Raw genomic sequence first — 20,915 nt, 5'->3', positions numbered from 1 at the left:
ACAGTAAAACAATTGTTTTTTTCCAGTGCAAATAAATTTCCTGATTGATTTATGAGGCCACCTCTATCATAATATCAAGATTGACCACTTATAAAGATTATCTCTGGGCCTTTGTACCTTTGGTTTACTTTTCTATCCTCATGTTAGCTCCAAACTCTTTTTTACAGTTATGTTCTAAAGTGTGAGAGGGCAAGTCCCTTGCCTTTATTCTTCATTTTCAAAATTATCTTAGCTGTTAAGAGACCTGTGTTCTTCCATGTCGTGCTTATTATTAAGCTGCGTCTTTCAGCTTCTAGCCTACCCTTTACAAGCCTCTTTGATGCTGAAGCTGGGGTCAACAAATCACATTTCTCATTTACTGAGTGGCTACCTGTCACCAAAGGATAACTGGGGGCTGGAGAGGAACGAGGGCTTGTTCCTTAACGTCTGCCTTTTGGTTGCTGCCTGTGTTGCCCCAGCCCGACTCCTTCACCCCAACAGCAGCAACTGACTCCAATTTGCGGTGCTTCCTGTTCTCCAAAAACCAGCCTCATCACACTGCCTTTGGTTTCCTGGAATCGGCTGGCTGGGCTGAGCTTGTCAGCGCTCTGAGCATGAACTGCCCTCCACCCAACTGTCTGAGTCCCAGCTCCAAGAGACCAGACCTCTAGCCCCATCTCTTTGTTTCTCCAGCCCTAGAGAAACTCACTGCTTTCTTTTTGTCTCTTAGTTCCGCAATACCTGCTAACAATTTTATATATATTAATTTACCTCTGCTATATAACTGGTGTGGTTTTAAATTTCCAACTGTATCTTGACTGGACAAATAACAAGTTCAAAATCAATCTGTCAAATTCAAAAAGAAAAATTCCACAATATTTTTATTTCTTTTTTTCCCCCCAAACTTTATAAACTTTTTATTTTGTATTGGGGTATAGCCGCTTAACAATGATGTGGTATTTTGAGGTGAACAGCAAAGGGACTCAGCCCTACATATACATGTATCCATTCCCCGCCAGACTCCTCTCCCATCCAGGCTGTCACATAACATTGAGAATATTTGTATTTCAATTGCTCTAAATGTGCAGATTAATTTTGAAAGAATTTATTTGGAAACAATATTAAGTTGGCCACATATTAATATGACAGCTCTTCATTTACTCAGATCATCGATATAGTTCAATAGGGTTTTAGAAACTTTATTCATTTAAGACTAGTGTGCTCTTTGGGAAAAAAGGAGCAGATTCAGGTTTCGTGGGGCCCAAAGCATATGCTTAACTTAGAGAACTATCTTTTGGAAAAAGAATATAAGATTACACATAAAGAATTAAATACACAAGTAAATTGATTTAGAATGAGAACAGAATAAAAATAAATTACACGTTTTTTAAACTTTACAATAGCAATGATGTAAAAACAAATGCAGAAAGATAACAATGCTTTTATTAACTAACTACACAGCACACCTCTATACATTTTGACTTCACATTCATTGATCACATATCCACACAAAAACAATTTTATAATATTTTATAGAATAATATAATGCTAATTCAGTCTCTTTTCATAGTAGATTGAAATTTGTTTTTTCTTATTGATAGTTTAGAAATTTTTTCTTTCAGTTTCATGTCTCATTCTTTGTAAGTCATACATTTTTTAAATTGTTACCAAATTTGTGACTTCAAGTTTTGTTTTTTGTTTTTGTTTTTTTACTATATATAGGAGTATAAGATTTTAGGACATTTCAATAACTAACAAGTCTTAAGACAGACTTTGAATTGGTGATATTCAACCAGTTTGCTGTTGATGTGTATTATAAATCTTGTGATATAAATGTAAATTATTTCATGGAAAACTAGCAGAAATTTTAATTTTTTTCAATTTTTTCATATGATTTACTGTTCTATAATTTTCTAACATGGCTGTATAAAGCCTCTAGTCAAGAATGGTTATTTTTCTCCCCATAGATCTATTCATTGTTGCTTTATATATTTGATCTATATTACTAAGTGCATTAACACGACCTTGAGCAAAATCTCCTGATCTATGTTTTTATATGTTTATAATGTCCTTTTTTTTTTTTCCCCCACTAACGGAGGCTAAAATGTTACATGTAGTAAAAGAAATTTAAGTAATTTTTAACAAATATCTGTGCCTTTGCTGTTGACTATTTTTTTTTAGTTTTATTTTTTAATAGAAGTATAATGGCTATACAATACTATTTTAAGTTACAGGTGTACAATATAGTGATTCACAATTTTTAAAGTTATACTCCACTTATTGCTCTTATATAGGTTATATTCACCATGTTTACCAATATATCCTTGTAGCTTATTGCATACCTAAGAGTCTGTACCTCTTACCTCCTACCCTGTTCTGCCCCTTCCCACTTACCTCTTCCTACTGGTAACCACTAATGTGTTCTCTGCATCAGTCACTCTGTTTCTTTTTTGCTACATGCACTAGTTTGTTGTAGTTTTTGGATCCCACATACAAGTTGTATCATACAGTCTTTGTCTTTCTCTGCCTTATTTCACATAGCATGATGCCCTCCAAGTCCATCCATCTTGTTGCACATGGTAAAATTTGGGGGCTTTTTTGTGGCTGAGTACTATTCCTATATATGTGTGCATGTGTATATAGATACAGATATAATGAGTGTGCCTGTGTGTGTGTGTGTGTGTGTGTATAAATTCTATATCCACTCATCTGCTGACAGACACTTAGCTTGCTTCCATATCTTGACAGTTGTAAATAATGCTGCTATGAACACTGAGGTGTGTGTATCTTTTCCAATCAGTGTTGCTATTTTTCAGTATATACTCAGGAGTGGAATGCTGGGTCAGTTCTATTTTTAGTTTCTTGAGAAACTTCCATACTGTTTTCCACAGTGGCAGTACCAATTTACATTCCCACCAACAGTATTCAAGGGTTCCCTTTTCTCCACATCCTTGCCAACATTCGTTATTTGTGTTCTTTTTCATGATGACCATTCTGACAAGTGTAAGGTGATATCTCATTGTGGTTTTGATTTGCATTTCACATTTCCTCTTTGGAAAAAAAGTGTCTATTCAGTTTTCTACCCATTTTTTAATCAGATTTTTTGTTCATTTGATATTTAGCTATATGAGCTTTTTATATAAGTTGAATACTAATCTCTTATTGGTCACATCATTTGCAAATATTTCCTCCTATTCAGGAAGTTGTCATTTTGTCGATGGTTTTCTATGCAAAAGCTTTTAAGTTTAATTAGGTCACATTTGTTTGTTTTTGCTTTTATTTATTTTGCTTTAGGAGACAGATCCAAAAAAATATTATTATTGCTATGATGTATGTCAAAGAGTGCTCTGCCTATGTTTACCTCTACAAATTTTACAGTATCTGGCTTTACATGTAGATCTTTAATCCATTTTGGGTTTATTTTTGCATATGGTGTTAGAGAATGTTCTAATTTCTTTCTTTTACATGTAGCTGTACAGTTTTCCCAGCACCACTTGTTGAAGAGATTGGCTTTTCACCATCATATATTCTTGCCTCCTTTGTCATAGATTACTGGCCATAAGTACATGAGTTTATTTCTGGGCTCTCTATTCTGCTTCATTGATGTGTCTATTTTTTGTACCAGTTCCATACTCTTTAGATTATTGTAGCTTTGTAGTATAGTCTGAAGTCAGGGAGCCTGATGTCTCCAGTATTGTTCTTGTTTCTCAAGATTATTTTGGCTATTTGGTCTTTTGTGTTTCTATAAAAATTTTAAATTATTTGTTCTATTTCTATGAAATACACCACTGGTATGTTGATAGGGATTGCACTGAATTTGTAGATTTCGTTGGGTAGTATGGTCACTTTTACAATATTGATTCTTTCAATCCAAGAACGTGGTATATCTTTCCATCTGTTGTATTATCTTCAATTTCTTTCATTACTGTCTTAGTTTTCCAAGTACAGGTCTTTTGTTTCCTTAGGTAGGCTTATTTTTAGATATTTTATTCTTTTTTATGTAACTGTAAATGGGATTGTTTCTTTAATTTCTCCTGTCGATAGTTTGTTGTTAGTGTGTAGAAGTGCAGCGGGTTTCTGTATACTAATTTTGTATCCTGCGATTTTGCCAAATTCATTGATGATCTCTAGTAGTTTTCTGGTGGCATCTTTAGGATTTCTTTTACATGTGGCTGGCACAGTCTTCCCAGCACCACTTGTTGAAGAGATTGGCTTTTCACCACCATATATTCTTGCCTCCTTTGTCATAGATTACTTGACCATGAGTGCATGAGTATAGTATCACGTCATCTGCAAACAGTGAGAGTTATACTTCTTCCTTTCCAGTTTGGACTCCTTTTATTTCTTTTTCTTCCCTGATTACAATGGGTAGGACTTTTAAGACTATGTTGAATAAAGATAATGAAAGTAGGCATCCATATCAGATGCCTTTTTGTTTTTTAATTTACCTGCAAAAGTGGAAAAACAACATTTTTCAGATTCCCCTGGAGCCATGGCTCAGAATACTGATTAGGTTCTGCCAATTGGAGGTACACACCCAGGATTGGGAGGACGGCCTTTTTGGCTATTTTTCAAATCAAAGTTATAGAGACGTGAGTTTCTGCACACTTACATCCACATCTGCTGTCCAACTTCTTGTGTAATTAACAAGAAATTCTGGTGGTTGCAGCAGTCGGACTCTGGATTCTGGTGCCCAGCCACAGTGGATGCAGCATTGCTGGCATGAACCTAGCCTAGATGGTGGTGTGTCTTTGAACTCAGGGATTCCAGGGATGACCTCTACAGTAGTAAGTCCCCTAGTAGGTCAGATGTGGGGTCTGGGAATGATTTCTGGAGACCTAGGCTAGATTCCACTCTTCTGGCTGTCCTGTGATTTTCAAAGCATTGATTACTGCTATTGAATCTTTTTCTACTTAATAACTGAAGACAGTCACTATTTTCTGCAGTGAACCTCAAAGGCTTATTCAGTTTTTCCTCTTTCATCATACAAATCTAAGAAGTAAAAAAAAAAAGCCATTCCTGCTTCCAGAAATTCTTATATCCAATCACCCTTTTCCCCTTTCATAGTTCAGGCTTTTAGGATATAAAGGGAAAAGCATCAGCTTTGGATCCTGGAATCAGTTTATGGCCATACCACTCACAAGCCATTCCATGCCTATCTACTAAGTAAAATTTTTGAGATTTTTCTACATCCTTGCTTATTTTTTTTTTCCAGTACACTTGTCTTATTCTAAAAATATGTACATTAAAGTCTCTCACTATGGTTGTGCTTCTGCCAATCTATCTTGCAGATCTAATACTGGTTGCTTTATACATTTAGCTGCTCTATCTCTTGGGGTGTGTGATTCATTAAATTGTTTTCCTAAATTGCACTGTTATGATGCCACAGTGTCTCACTTTTCCCATTAATATATCTGCTCTTGTGTGAGGAGGACACGGTTAAGTTTGAGGTCCCCAAAGGCTATAAGGAAGGTTGCTCTCTTACAGCATATCAACACAAGCTTTCCATCTTTCCAGATGATGCATTCTACTTCTTCAGAACAAGCCTGTCACTTTTTTGGCCTGGGGCTATACTTCTCTCTCATCTACCCTTCAGGAACTTGGGGGCAGGGTTGTACAGGAAGATACCTGTACTGATATGTTTTCTCATCAATCTTACTTTTCACTCCCAATTTCTGTGACATGTGCTGAACCCAAACCAAAGTCAGTCTGATGTTCTGAAGGGCAGAGAGGAAGGGAGAGACAGAGGGGAAGAGAAAGACAGAGAAGGAAAATCAGTCTGGAAAGTTCAAGGTCTGTTATATTTTGATTTTCCTGACGGAAGAACGGATTCTTCTTATGGTTCCATTATTGGCTATGGGTTCCTCATCAGAGGAGCTAGTGGTTAAAGGCATGAGTTTTGAGATAGACTTCCTTGACTCAAACCCTGTTTCCATCATTTAGCAGTTGTGTAACTTTGCGCAAGTTACATAATCTGTAAATCTCCAGTCCTCAATTTACAGAGCAAGACTATAATCATTTCTGTCTCACGGTTACTGTGAGGAGCAAATGATATAATGTGCTGTGTTTCATACAACACTTGCCACCCAGGACCTCTTCGTAAGTAGTAGCTGCTGTTACTGCTGTTATTAATATTGCTACCCAACAACATCACGCTCCTGCATTCTCATTTTCAAATGCAGGCGCTGGGAGTTAATTTAATGCTATTTCCTTAGAAATGTGTGCATGTAAAGTTTTCTCTGTCAGCCTTCCTGGCTCGGGTTTATTTAAATCTACTTTAATTGTGGAGGACACAGAGTTCTTTTTGTCTGACCTGGTATTTGCTTCATCCCATTAGCAGCTCCCTGCAGCGCCTGATGCTCAGTACTTACAATTACTCACCTATCACTGAGATCTCGGCTCTCCAGCAACACTGGTCTTGGCAGCTTCACCTTGCCTGCCCCTCCTTTGCCTGCCCCTCCTTTGAGGGAAGGGCTTAGGTTGCACTTCCAGCTCCTGAGGCAGGATGAGGTGCGGAAGGAGCGAAACTTTCCTTCTCTCTGAAACAAAATGAGAATTAAAAATGAACTCTGAACTTACACAAATCCCACACAAGCACCTTGAAAAGTTGATGCCCTTTTCAAAGGAGGTAGGAAATCAGATTTCCTTATTGACAAGGAATGAACATGGAACATTTTAAGTGCTAACAGCAACCTCTTAACTGCTTGTGAAAGGAGAAAGGAATGAGATTCTGATAAGCTTAAGAAAAGACATAGTAAAAATTACAGGAGTAGGACCTTGCAATATACTAATGCTATTTGTTGGAGCAGGAGATGGCAGCCCACTCCAGTATTCTTGCTTGGAAAATTCCATGGACAGAGGAGCCTGGCAGGCTACAGTCTAAGGGGTCACAAATTGTCAGACAAGACTGAGCGGCTAAGCACAGCACCAATGCTATTTGTAATACCATATTGGTTACTTTTTGTCTTTTAAGGAATGCTCATATGCATGTGGATAATACACATTTGCAGTCTGGTCCCCCAAACATGCATGTCTAATCAAAGTTTATTAGAGAGAGAAACAGTCATCAGTCTTGTCTATACTTTGTAGAGTCCAGGGTAAATGTCTCGTATCACAGAGTAAAAGCCAGAGCCTCATAGGAGTCCTTGTGATGAAATAAAGAGAAAAGGGCTTGGTGTCAAGGCTGTTTCTGAAATAAGACTCTATCCTTTATTATCTTGATGATTTTGGACATATTTATACTTCTACTCTATAAAATATTCCTAGCTATTTCATCTCTAAAATATTATAACAGCTACTTTAAAATATTGCTGCAATGATTAGAAATCATTCTTGTAAATACCCTAGAATATATAAGGTATTTAAATGGTAGCTACTACAAAGAATGGCTTCTTGTCAGACTGATGTGAGGTATATTTAAACTTTTGTTTAGATGTGTGTGTTGTAAAGAACTCACCCTTGCTCAAAGAGGTCTGGAGAATATCCCACCTAATAAAAATGTCTTTGTTTACCTGGGGGTTTCAAGTCTCCAAGATAGTCTAACAATGTGATTCAGGGTGGGGATTTGGGTCCCATGATATTAGCTCAGCCTCTCCAGGAGCTGGGGACTGAGGTCAGCCATATGTACAGCCAACCAGGTCTACATGACCAATAAAACAAATGGACACCAAAGCTCCGGTGGGCTTCCCTGGTTAGCAATCCTTCCTGTGTGTTGGCATACATTGTTGCCAGGAATGTTAAGACTATTCAAGACTCCACAAGAGGGCAGTAGGAAGCTCCATGCATCTTGCTTTGGCTGATTTTAATCTGTATCGTTGTAGTGTAACAAACTGTAGCTGGGAGTCATTTCAGTGAGTTCTATGCCTCTTTCTAATGCTAATGCTAATGCTAAGTCGCTTCAGTCATGTCCGACTCTGTGCGACCCCACAGATGGCAGCCCACCAGGCTCCGCCATCCCTGGGATTCTCCAGGCAAGAATACTGGAGTGGGTTGCCATTTCCTTCTCCAAGTGAATATAAAAACTGAGGATCGTCTTGGGGAGCTCTGAGCTTGCAAATGGTATAAGAAGTGAGGGTGATTCTGTGGAATGTTCCCTAACCTTGCAAATTGATTTGCAACTTCTTCATATGTCTAGAGTAATTTCAAATAAAAATGTTCACTTGAAAACAAAACAACAACAACAACAAAAAAACCCAGAATATACCCGAATCTTCTCTGGAATATAAAGCAGATATAGGATTCTAAGTGGAGGAGTCTTAAGGTTAAAGAACAAAGCCTCAAATCACACCATTAAATTGTGTTAACACCAGGAACTTGACTTTACTGCAACCACTGTAGCTCTTTCACTAGGGCTGTTTCTGCCTTAGAAACTCAACCCTGCAAGCACTAGAAAAGCAGCGCTACTGCTGCTCCTGTGACCTGTGCCAGCAGAAAGTGGAGCCCCGTTGACAGCTTTCTATCCTATACCTTAACTGCAAAGGAAGCTTGCAACTTGAATTCTGACATCTCCCTTTGGGGAGGGATGGCTTATTTGTGGGAAAAAAATTAAAAAAGAACAACTAAATGGATGATGGAATAAATACACAAAAGAGAACAAAAAAATTGCAGCTCTAACTAATTCACTCATGATTAGAAAGATATTATTAACTCCATACATTACCATGCGACCTCACTTCAGTCATGTCTGACTCTGCAATCCCATGGACTGTAACCCGCCAGGCTCCTCTGTCCATGGGATTCTCCAGGCAAGAATACTGGAATGGGTTGCCATTTCCTCCTCCTGGGAATCTTCCCAACCCAGGGATTAAACCCGTGTCTCTTATGTCTCCTGCATTGGCAGGCGGGTTCCTTACGAAGAGTGCGATCAGAGGCAGAAGTGGCAAATATAAAGCAATAAAAGGTATCATTTGTTTAACATGGGCTTCCCTTGTGGTTCAGCTGGTAAAGAATCTGCCTGCAATGTGGGAGACCTGGGTTCGATCCCTGGGTTGAGAAGACCCCCTGGAGAAGGGAAAGGCTACCCACTCCAGTATTCTGGCCTGGAGAATTCCATGGACTATATAGGCCATGGGGTCACAAAGAGTCAGACACGACTGAGCGACTTTCACTTTTAGCATCTGTTACGTGCCAAGCACTATATATACCCCATCTCTAAAGTCTTTAAAAACCCCGTATGGCAGGTATTAGTATTCTCACGTCACAAATATTGGGAACAAAACTGGAGTCAGAGAAGTGGGCATGCCAGGGTCACACAGCAGCGGATCTGACTCCTATCCCTCTCCTTGTTGCTGCTTCAGAATGTCCCCAGACAGGGCCCCTGAAACTAGGTTCGCATTTCTGCACAAGAAGTTGGTAAATATATTAAAAGCCTATTAACGTACATTTTCTTGAAAGAGTGGTTTCAAGAAACCAGTCAGTGTCACGTGTTCCAGGCATTGTGGTAGTGGAAATCTCTCAGCCCAGGTAAATGCTAGTGGGCAAGACTCAAGAAAGCTGTCCATGTACAGGCGGTCCTGGAGTGGGCTCTGCTGGACAGGTGGTGGTGGACATGGAGGATCAAGAGGCACCATCTGGCCTCAGGATCACTGTGGAGGGAGGTTCGCCTTCCTGGGGATGGGAAGATCAGGTCCGGCCATTGCCCCACTGTTCAGCTCCCCAGCTGGTGCATCCTGCCAGACGCCCTGATGATGACACATAGGAAAAAGAACACTGGCCTTTTTTAACTTCTAGCAAGTGTATCATTAGGACATTGTATACCTTTTACCTTGTGAACTTCCATTAGGTTTTCTGCCAAAGACTTAAAAGACATATTTCTTTGTTTTAGCTGAAATGTTACTTTGGGAAGGTTATGATTTCCTAATAGAAAATTCACACATGGGAGAATATGAACGTGACAGGCTAAACCCTTTGTCTGACTTAAATTTAAATTTCCTTCTAGTCATCCTTGGAGATTTCAATGATGTGGACTTGTTTTTGCATAATGCGTATGGTATAAATGGTTCAGTACCCATGAACAATGCTCTCTTTAGTATCAAAATAGAAGCGTAGCAGAGTGATATACTTAACATGTAAATTGAATCATGGGCCTCCTCTCCTTCAGTGGCATTCCTTTGCTTTTATAATAAAATCCAAACTCTTTACCTCAACAGAGAAGGAAAAAAATAAAGATTTGCTCGCCTTTGATCTTTTGATCTTGACTTTATAAGTAGGAGTACAACATGTTACAAAGATGCACAAACTATAGTTCAACTTAGTTAAACAATATTAAGTACGTATCATATGTCAAGTTCATGGTAGGCGATGGGGGTATATATATGTACATAAAATATGGACAATGGTGTAGTCTGTTGGAGGAGACATATATAAGTCAGTAGTTACAGAAAAATGAGACACATGCAAGAAAAGTACATTCAGGATGGAGTTGTGGGGCAAGGCAGAGAATGACTGTTGGGAGGTAGACAGCCAGACAAGACTGCACAAAGATAAGATGACTAAATAGGGGACTGGAAGGTGAAGTCAATAAAGCAGAAAAAAGCGGTCCAGGGAGAGGAACCAGCATGTTAAAAGGCCCAGGAGCATTAACAGCACAGTACAGGTTTTGCTATGTTGGGCCATAAAGCACATGAGGACAGGTCATAGAGGGGGGTGACAAGGCTGGGGCTAGACACGAGGGACTTGAATGCCATGCTAGTGGGTTGATTGCCAGTCTTCAAGCCAACGCTTTCCAATACTCCATGAGTCTATGGTAGCAACTTGAATGGAAAATGACATGGTGACATCATGTTTAAAAAATACACCAAGATATACAGCAGTGTGTGTGCGAATATACGAAGAAAACAGTATTTATATTCTGCGGTGCTGTGCTAAATCGCTTCAATTGTGTCCAACTCTTTGTGACCCTATCTGTGGCCTGTAGCCTGCCAAGCTCCTCTGTCCATGGGATTCTCCAGGCAAGAATCCTGGAGTGGGCAGCCATTTCCTTCTCCAGGGGATCTTTCCAACGCAGGGACTGAACCTACGTCTCCTGCACTGCATGCAGATTCTTTACCGTAATTGTGTGTACTTTTGTGGAGAGAGAATCCATAGCTTTATAAATATTCAAACAGGTACAAGACCCAGAAGAGAAAGCTTTAGCCTAGGAAGGCAAAGAGAAATGCCATTCCCTCTCAGGGAGGCACGTAGGTCAGCCCTGAGTGAATGGTAGGAAGAGCTTGTTGAGGATGAAGAATGACTGAGCCCTGAACATGCAAGTTACTATGAAGATTCTTTCCAATGGAGACAAGGAGATGGGCGTGTTGAGGCAGCAAAGTTTTCAGGAGTCACTGATGAGGGAGCTTGAGATGGCGGTGAAGCATAAAACTTTCTCAAGTTTGTGTCAGGACTTTCATCAGAGCCAACTGAGAAAATGAGCACCGGCCCAGGGTTTACAGAATGGGTGGGGGAGGTAAACGCGGCATGCATGGATGCACGCTAAGTCACTTCAGTCGTGTCTAACTCTGTGCGACCCCATCAACTGCAGCTCACCAAGCTCTTCTGTCCATGGGATTCTCCAGGCAAGAATACTAGAGTGGGCTGCCCTTCCCTCCTGCCAGGAGATCTTCCCGACCCAGGGATCGAACCCAACTCTCTTATGTCTCCTTCATTAGCAGGTGGGTTCTTTAGCACGAGGTGTTTCCAAATAGGGGAAATGATGAAGGAGGAAGCTCCTGTGTTAGTGGTTCAGGTGTCAAGTGACCAGAGACAGTGCTAGTGGCCGGGGCAGTGCTGGTCCACACAGGGTTTGTGAATCTTTAAAACCATCCCCGCTTCTTCTAAGGGGGTGCCATCTTGTAAACCCCACTCATCCCCTCAGCCATCTGCCGTGTACACCAGCCCCACCTGCACAACAGTGCGTAACAGCCCTGCCCCGGTGTGTGCAGACAATCAGACAGCATGTCAATAGCCCTTCCGTGAATCCTTTCAACCTGCTTTTGTGGCTCCCTTCTCCACACACCAGTTGCCCCAGGCCCCCAGTTACTCCCCCACCACTGTACCCTCAGAGTCACACTAGAAACTCTCCACGCCCTTGCCATCTTCTGCATGAAAAGCTTCCTCACCCATCATTTCCCTCCCTCTAAACATGCCTCTTAGGTAGAAAGCCTGGAGACATCTTCCCAGCCTCAAGCCCTGCCACGCATGTGCTCTGAGTTCAGAGCATCCCTGATGGTTATCAGGCCTTTCTGCTCTCCCTCTTCTCATTCTATCTTCTTCCCTTCATATCACCTCTCTCTCTTGCCCTCTGTTCTTTTTTTTTTTTTTTTTTGCTCCCTCAGGCTCTCTGATCTTTGTTACTTGCTTTCTTTGTAGAATCAGGAGCTTAAAGCCAGACAAGTCTGGAAGTAAAACAACGTCACTGTGACTGTCAGCACTCCACAGCTGAGTGCCTCCGTGTTCTGCCAAAACCTTAAAACTCAGTGCTTGATCTAATTCCTCTCCACGGTTCTGGGACCTGAAGAGGGCACCTGATGTGTATTATGGCAAGGCCTCTTTGCTGCCTGTTGGCACCTGCCATTCACTTTCTCGGTGGTCTCAACTCAGCACGGTGGTGGTTTCTGCCTCTGCTGGGACCCCAGTGGCAGGGTGTGCAAGTCGTCCCCACCATCGCTTCTCCTCGGGGCAAGGCTGCCAGTGACTGGAGGTTAAAGGTGCTGACACCTGCCCAGGGTGCCAGCTGCCATTGGTGCCAACACCCGTGCTGCTAGCATCTAAGGCGTTTAACATCGCAACGTCCTTTTCAGTATTCCTAATGCCGTCCTCAAGAATCAATTCACCTGCTTTTCTCTTGTCATTGTCTAAAGTTATTCAAACTAAGCTGCCAACACTTTGATAAATTGTCAAATGTATTTCGGTTAGCATAAAATAACAGTGAATATTTAGGATTCTAATACCTGGATCAGGCCTCTGACCATCATAAATTAATTTTCATTCATTTAACAGATTTTCTCTAACATTCAATTTCCACAATGCTATTTATTAAAGCAGCCTGTGATCTTAATTCTGCATCAGAATTCGCCTGTGAAAGATGGTGAGGAAGACACAGACCATGCCTTCCAAGGAGTTTCCCATAAGATCCTTACTAACTGTTATGGCTTGAATTGCATCCCCACAAAAGATACATGACCCCCACATACTTCACAATGTGACTTTATTGGGGAATGGGGTTGTTGCAGATGTCAGTAGTTAAGATGAGGTTGTGCTGGAGTGGTGTGGGCTTTTAATCCAATATGACTGGTGTCCACATAAGAAGAGAGGGATTTGAACAAAGACACAAAGCAAAGAGGGCCATGTGAAGGCTGAAGCAAACTGGAGTTGTGCTGTGCAAGCCAAGGAACATCTGGGGCTTCCAGAAGCTGGCAGAGGCAAGAACAGAGTCTCTCCTGGATGTTTTGTAGCAGGTATGGCTCAATGACACATTAATTCCAGATGTGCAGCCTTCAGAACTGAGAGAGAATAGATTTCTATTGTTTGAAGCCACTCAGCTTGTGTCACTTCATTACAGCAGCCCTAGCAAACTAATACACCATCCAAGAAATAGCTCTGCTGCTACTTCACTTAGTCAATGAGTATTTGGGTGTCCACTGCTGTCTCTCTACACCGTGTGCTAGGAATTCAGAGATTAATGGGATGAGCCCCATTTCCAGGGGAGCAGGGCTGGGGGAGGCAGACACACCAAAGGCCAACACTAAGCAGAGGGTTGCCCAGAATGAGACAGAAATGAGTACCAAAGACAGTGAGTGCAAACACGTGAGCTGTGCCCCAGGGAGTTGAGGAGGGCTTCACAGAAGAGGTGCTTTTAGGCCAGATGGAAGGAACACATAGGAATTCTAAGGAAATGGAAGGAACAAGGACTTTTGAAATGGAATAGTATTAGGAAAGGACCCCACAGTAATATTTTACTGTGGGATTTCCCTGGTGGCTCAGACAGCAAAGAAACTCCCTGCAATGCAGGAGACCCAGGTTCAATCCCTGGGTTGGGAAGATCCCTTGGAGAAGTGCATGGCAACCCACTCCAGTATTCGTGCCTGGAGAATCCCATGCACAGAGGAGCCCTGCGGCGGGCTACAGTCCATGGTGTCGCAAAGAGTCAGACACAACCGAGCAACTAACACTTCACTTCATAGCTGAATCACTGTCCGTGTTCAAACACAGCGATGACCTCCTATTCATTCAAACAAACCTTATACCTTCTGACAGTGAGAGGAGTTAACCCTAAGGTATCCCTTTGTTTCGTGCACAAAGTCTGTTTCATTTCCCAAGACGGCACAGCATACCATGGATGCCACAGGGGGAGCAGTGGGATTAGTCAGGAGGCAGAGGCAGTTGGAGGAGAACATGACAAAAATAACCTTTGTTGTGGTTTCTGTGGGGAGGAACAGGAGGAGCAAGGTAAGCAGGCTGGGGCTGGCTGGTTTGGATCATTTCAGAGGGCTCTGGGGTGTGAGGGCTGTCTCTGGTTGTCTGGTGCCAGGGTGAGCAGGGTGGGTGAAGAGCAGTCCAGAGTGTGAGAGCCAGATAGAGGATACATGGTGTCCATGTTTGGGCTGGTTAGTTTGTGTATGAAGGTTATGCTCCTGGCTTTCCTGAGTTTACTGCCTCCAGGACTTGGCAGCCCTGGGAGGAACAGACTCTCTAGGGTCAGCAAGGCATCCAGAGTCAAAGCATCTGAAACGCAGAAGATAAAAAGGCGTGATGAAGGCAAACACCTTTACTACCACTGAGTCCAGTGTAGATCAAATGCAATTCTACTTCCTAAGTTGCCCACCTTAAATTATTTTAGCATTAAACACCTTTTTTGGAATGGTAGGATCCAAAACAAATACCAGTGGCAGGTTTCAGGTTCCAGTGCTGTCCCAGCGTGGCATCTCATGGGAATATGTCTTCTAGGTGAGACACATTAGGACTTTTGCTAGGACATGTGTGTGTGTGTGTTAGGAGCTCAGTTGTGTCTGACTCTTTGTGACCCCAAGGTCTGTAGCTTGCCAGGGTCCTCTGTCCATGGATTTCTCAGTCAAGAATACTGTAGTGGGTTGCCACTACCTTCTCCAGGGGATCTTACCAACCCAGGGATTGAAGCCAGGTCTCCTGCATTGCAGGCAGATTCTTTGCCATCTAAGCCATCAAGGAAGCCCAGAACTAGAAGGAGACCCTTTTATTTCTTTCTGTATGAAAGAAAGTCAGATGAGTAGCTAGCAAGGAGTCATTTGGACTAAGTGATTCATTCATTTTTTATGCAGAATACCAAGAGAACCAGATCCATCATGTCCACAGACAATTATCTGAGGAGTAACTTTAACATAATGATTCCTTTAAAAAATAACTTTTCTTCCTTTTTTCCTTTAGTCACCCTTTCTTCCTTCTTTCCTTGGTTGCAGGTGGGGGACTATATTGGAAGTTAAGAAGGCAAAACTAACATAAGAAATTCAAATTCTTCCTCGACATTTGCTATCATTGACACCTGGTGGGCTGCAGTCCATGGGGTCACTAACAGTCGGACATGACTGAGCGACTTCACTTTCACTTTTCACTTCCATGCACTGGAGAATGAAATGGCAACCCACTCCAGTGTTCTTGCCTGGAGAATCCCAAGGACAGGGGAGCCTTGTGGGCTGCCGTCTATGGGGTCACACAGAGTTGGACATGACTGAAGTGACTTAGCAGCAGCAGCAGCAATATCAATCCTTAACCTTCACTGACTATGTTCGTTTGTTCTGTTTGAGGGGGTTGCTACGCACCGTGCTAAGAGCTTTACGAGCATGACCTCATTTTATCCTCCTATAACCGGTTGACATAGGTACTCTCACTCCCCTTGTATTGGACATTTAAAAACTGAGGCGTAAAGACATTCAGGTAACCACAGGGGCCCACTTAGAAGAAAGCATGTGATAAATCGAACTCAGAACCAAGGCCACCTGATACCATACCCCGTGTTTCTGACCTCTGCTAAGGCTTATCCTGCCTGGAAACCTCTCCAGGATCTTGTTCAAATGCAGATTCTGACTCCTCCCCCTTCAGCAGGGGCCTTGGGAGGCCTCAACTCTAAGGAGCTCCAGGTGATGATGGTCAGTGCCCGCGCCCTCTAGCAAGGTGAGGCTGTTTGCTGGCATTGGGATCTATTCTTTCAGAAAAGCAAGAATCCCATTTTTCCAAAGGCCACAATGAATGGTGAAATTGCATATTACATTTTAAATCTTAAGATTGTTTCTATTTGTACCTAAAGTTAATTTTTTTTTAATTCAATGAATTTCAAAGTTTTTCTAGCTGCAAAAATTCTTTTTAGAATTATTACTTTATGTTTTAGAACAGTTTCTGTTTACAGAAGTTTACATAGTAGAGTCCCATATACACCCTCTCCTCTCCCCACACACTTGTGTGTGTTAATTGCTCAATCATATCCAACTCTTTATGACCCCATGGATTGTAGCTCACCAGGCTCCTCTGTCCATGGGATTTCCCAAGCAAGAATACTGGAGTGGGTTGCCATTTCCTTCTCCAGGGGACCTTCCCAACCCAAGGATGGACCTGGGTCTCCTGCATTGCAGGCAGATTCTTTACCATGTGAGCCACCAGGGAAGACCCACATGCACCCTTAGTATTCCCTTTTATTAACATCTTGCATTAATGTGGGTCACTGTGCAGCAGAGTCAATATTGATGAGCTATTATTAACTGAAGTCACAGTTCACATTAGGGTTCGGTCTTTGGGTTGTACCTTCCCTGGGTTTGGATTCTGCCCTCTCAGACAGGACCCAGATGTTGGCCATCCTGTGGATGTGCTCCTCACCATACCCTTTGCCTCCCCAACATCTACCATTGATCGTATGTGTGTGCTATGTCATTTTTCTTACGAAAGAAAAACACTTTTGGTACTCATGTCTAGACCAAACATAAGAAAATGAAAGACCGGAAAAAGCTTCATGCTTCCAGAAAGTAGATGAGCGGGTATCACATAGCTTCACGTGCATTTGTCACCTGTATAGTCCAGAGAGTTTGAGATGCTCAGTAGAGAACTCCTCTGTCCTGCGGCTTTGTCCTTTATGCCTCCAGCCAGGTGGGATAACCATGATAGAGGAGGACGGGACACTTCCGGAAACCCAGCGTGCTCCCAAGGCACCTGGTTCTGGCCCCTCTTGCAGCCCTCTTTCAGCCACTGCTTCCTTCCCGTCCCTGCCAAAAACTGCACCAGCGTCAGGCCCCATCTCCTGCTGCAGCCCTGCGTCCATGCTGAGACTGTCTCGGGTTCCTTTGAGATGAAAGAAAGGCCCGGTTAAATCTGAACTGAGTATATTCATTGGATTAATCATCTAGCGTGTCCATTGGGACTGACAAAAACGACACACAATTTTTTCTTTGAAATTCAAATGTGACTGAGTGTCCGGTTTGTTTTTGTTCCTGTGTTGCATGTTCTGCTTCATTTTGTTATCAAATCTGTCAGCGCTGCCTCTAAGATTCCTTCCTGCCTGCTCACATCTCCTCCCAGAGACCGTGACTCATCTTTTGCTAGGACCTACCTGCTCAGCGTTCCCTCCCAAGGGAACCCACTATCTTAAGTCAGTGCCCCTGTCTCCACTCTAACATCCTAGTTGGAAAACGAAGTGTCCTGTCACATTTTTCTGACGTGACAGTAGCAGTAGACTCTAGTCATTTCCACTCCTTTCTGTCTTTTCTCTGTCACCAAGGCAGACATTAGGGCAATCCTGAAACAAACTGGTAAAGGAATGTTCTTCCTAGGAATCCTTCCTTGGCCCCACCATCTTCCCAGGAACAACCTCGTATTTTTAGGCTGCACTTTAAAGTCTTTTTTCCCCAACTTTATTTGGCACATTTATGTGTTGCTACTCACTCCACTCTTTTTATTTGATCCAATTTTGAAGTGTCCCCTTTCTTTATTAGGGACAGAATAGTATGTGGTTACAAGCTTGCTCTTTTATATATTAGGATTATTTATGTGATGAAAACATTTCTAAAGACAAAGATATAAAATAGAAAATATTTCCCCAACTCTGAACTTAATGAAGCCATGGCAACTGGATCTCTGAGCACCTTGAGTGTAAAAGGGATAGACGTGTAGACCTCACAAAGTCCTGGTGATTTGTTCTTATGTCACAGAGGTGGACAAGTGAAGGGACTCATTTTATATTTATTTCCCTCAGAGGTTGCTAAGCTTTCCAGCGGCTCTTCTGGCCTGCCCACTCTCTAAATTCCCCAGTCAATAAAGGATTTCAGACCTTTTCAGATAAAAGCACATTCTGGTCTCTTCCATTATAGACTTGCTGTAAAACTAGGAGGAAAAAGCCAAAAGAGCTGGAGGTCATTTTGAGAAGTAATTTAAGACCTATAACCTAGCCTCCGAGTTTAAAAACTGAGAGGGCTGGGAATTAGGGTGGACCATGAAGAACTGTGCAAGTGAATATCAGAACACAAAATCCTCCACGAAGGAGCCTTATCAATCCTATATCCAATTCCTCAACAGAACTGGTTCTCACCTGCCCAGGAAATCAGCCTTGTTTATCATGAACTTTTTGTATAATACACCAGGTATAGCGTCAGATAACTCATCCACTGTATTTACTACACTTGACTATTTTCCAAAATCAATCACACCCTCAAAGGTGAAAGATAATGCCCCTGAGAAGTATTCAAAAGAATTTGCCAAAATATGTTAATGTTTTTTGTATCTTCTTAGTTATCCCTACTATCTGCATTAAGTGACTGGACACAATTAGGTTTCAGTCCATTAAACTTATAAAAATAACCAACTTGGGGAGAGAGAGGTGGTCTGGTGACCAGTGCAGTGAGGTGCATTATCACTTGCGGTGAGAGGATTTTTCATTTCTAATTTATTCATAGCTTATCTCTCAGTTCTGCTTCTGTAGTCATTATGCCCTTTCACTAAGAAGTTTTATCATTCTAAAAAGATAATGAATAGACCTCTACCATTCCTGTGGCAAAAGCACTTAAGAGGCAGATTTGTGAGGAAAGCTAAGTCAGAGGGAAAGATCCCAAGGCAGTAAATAAATGGCCACATATAGACATCATGGATACACAACCATTGATTAAAACGTGGTTTTCTGTGTGTTCCCTGATAGCTCAGTCGGTAAAGCATCTGCCTGCAATGCAGGAGACTCCAGTTCAATTCCTGGATTGGGAAGATCCCACTCCAGTATTCTTGGGCTTCCCTTATGGCTCAGCTGGCAAAGAATCCACTTGCAATGCAGGAGACATGGGTTCAATCCCTGGGTTGGGAAGATCCCCTGGAGAAGGGAAAGGCTACCCACTCCAGTATTCTGGCCTGGAGAATTCCATGGGGTGGATAGTCCATGGGGTAGCAAAGAGTCGGACACAACTAAGTGACTTTCACGTCACTTCACTGTGTGTGTGTGTGTGTGTGTACACAGAAGTGCCTTTTGAGATTTTAACTTAGAAGATAATGATCTGACACTTCTCTCTACTATGGATTTAGGTTCAATGGAGGTACTTTTGCTTTTGTCTCTACAGTTGATGCCACGTAATTTTTTATGTAGTGCTATTTTCTTCACAAAAATATTTTCCCATAAATTAAATGTCCAGAATAATTTAAAAATAGAAATTTCAAATTTGTAACATTGAGGATTATGAATGTGAATGAAAGTCTCTCTCATGGATCCTTTCTTAAAGCCAAGTAACCATTGTGTTGTGCTGTGTGCCTAAGCACTTCAATCATTTCTGACTCTTTGTGGCCCGATCCTATGGGCCACAGCCCGCCAGCCTCCTCTGTTCATGGGATTCCCCATGCAAGAATACTGGAATGGGTTGCTGTTTCCTCCCCCAGGGGATCGTCCTGACCCAGGGATCGAACCCGAGTCCCTTACACCTCCTGTATTGGCAGGCTGCTTCTTTACCACTAGCACCACCTGGGAAGCCCGATCATTGTGCTGGGTAAGCCTATTGTGCCTTGACAGTCTGGGTAACGATCCAAATGGGAAACTCACTCTGGTGACCAGGCATTAAGGGTCTGGCTGCGTGTGACTTGGAGGCAGAAGGCAGCACCTGACTGCTCATGCTCCTGCTGCTCCTCTGGGTAAAGTTGGGCTGAGTCCGGTGCTGAGATGACTGACCCTGATTACTGAAAGGAAACTGGGTTGCTGCTCTACATGAACAGAGAGGATTATTTGGATTCCGGGAATTCCTCTACGCCCCTCCAAAGCAAGTGCACTGAAGATTCTGACCCTTCAGGAATGAAGGTTTAGAACACCCCACCAGGCATGAAACCATGACCTTCTGAAGTTACGGCTGAGGCCAGGAAACATGAGATGGGAGTGGGAGAAGGGAGTTACATCCTGTGACTAGCTGCAGAAACAGTGAGTAAAATGGCTCTACGTTATTTCCTCTTTGCTTGTTCTATGAGTGGGTGTATGTCTGTGTATTTGTAAATACAAATTTATTTTTCTTTCATGTCCTTCCACTTATACAAGTTTACAATTTAGGTGACCAAATATTCAGACAGAACTGGGACTGAAGTTCTGGAATAATTAATACAGCCCAGAGATAAATAGTGTGACTAACAATGAAGGTAGATTCATTTATTTTCAGAAAAGGGTGAGAATATATTTGAACCAAGCATAGTTGCATTTCTGGGTGAAAACGTTGTTGTTGTCATTGTTTGAAGAAAGATAGGCATATAAAGGATATGGATGTGCTGAGTAGTTGAAGGAATGGAGTTTGTCAGTTATTAGGTAATTAATTGTCCCTTCGCTTTAAACCCACCGTTTTGTGATGTTGGGTTTGGAACTCTACAGATCCCTTTGCTTTGCCAGAAGGCTTTATTAGTCTCTGCCACTAGGGGGCGCCAGAGGAAAACTACTGGACAGGTGGGCTTGCCTATCAATGTCGCCTCATTCACTTTAAAAGTGGCAACTCATT

Source organism: Bubalus bubalis, chromosome 8 (assembly GCF_019923935.1).
Source record: "Bubalus bubalis isolate 160015118507 breed Murrah chromosome 8, NDDB_SH_1, whole genome shotgun sequence".
NCBI lineage: Eukaryota > Metazoa > Chordata > Mammalia > Artiodactyla > Bovidae > Bubalus > Bubalus bubalis.
This window is presented reverse-complemented; position numbering follows the sequence as displayed.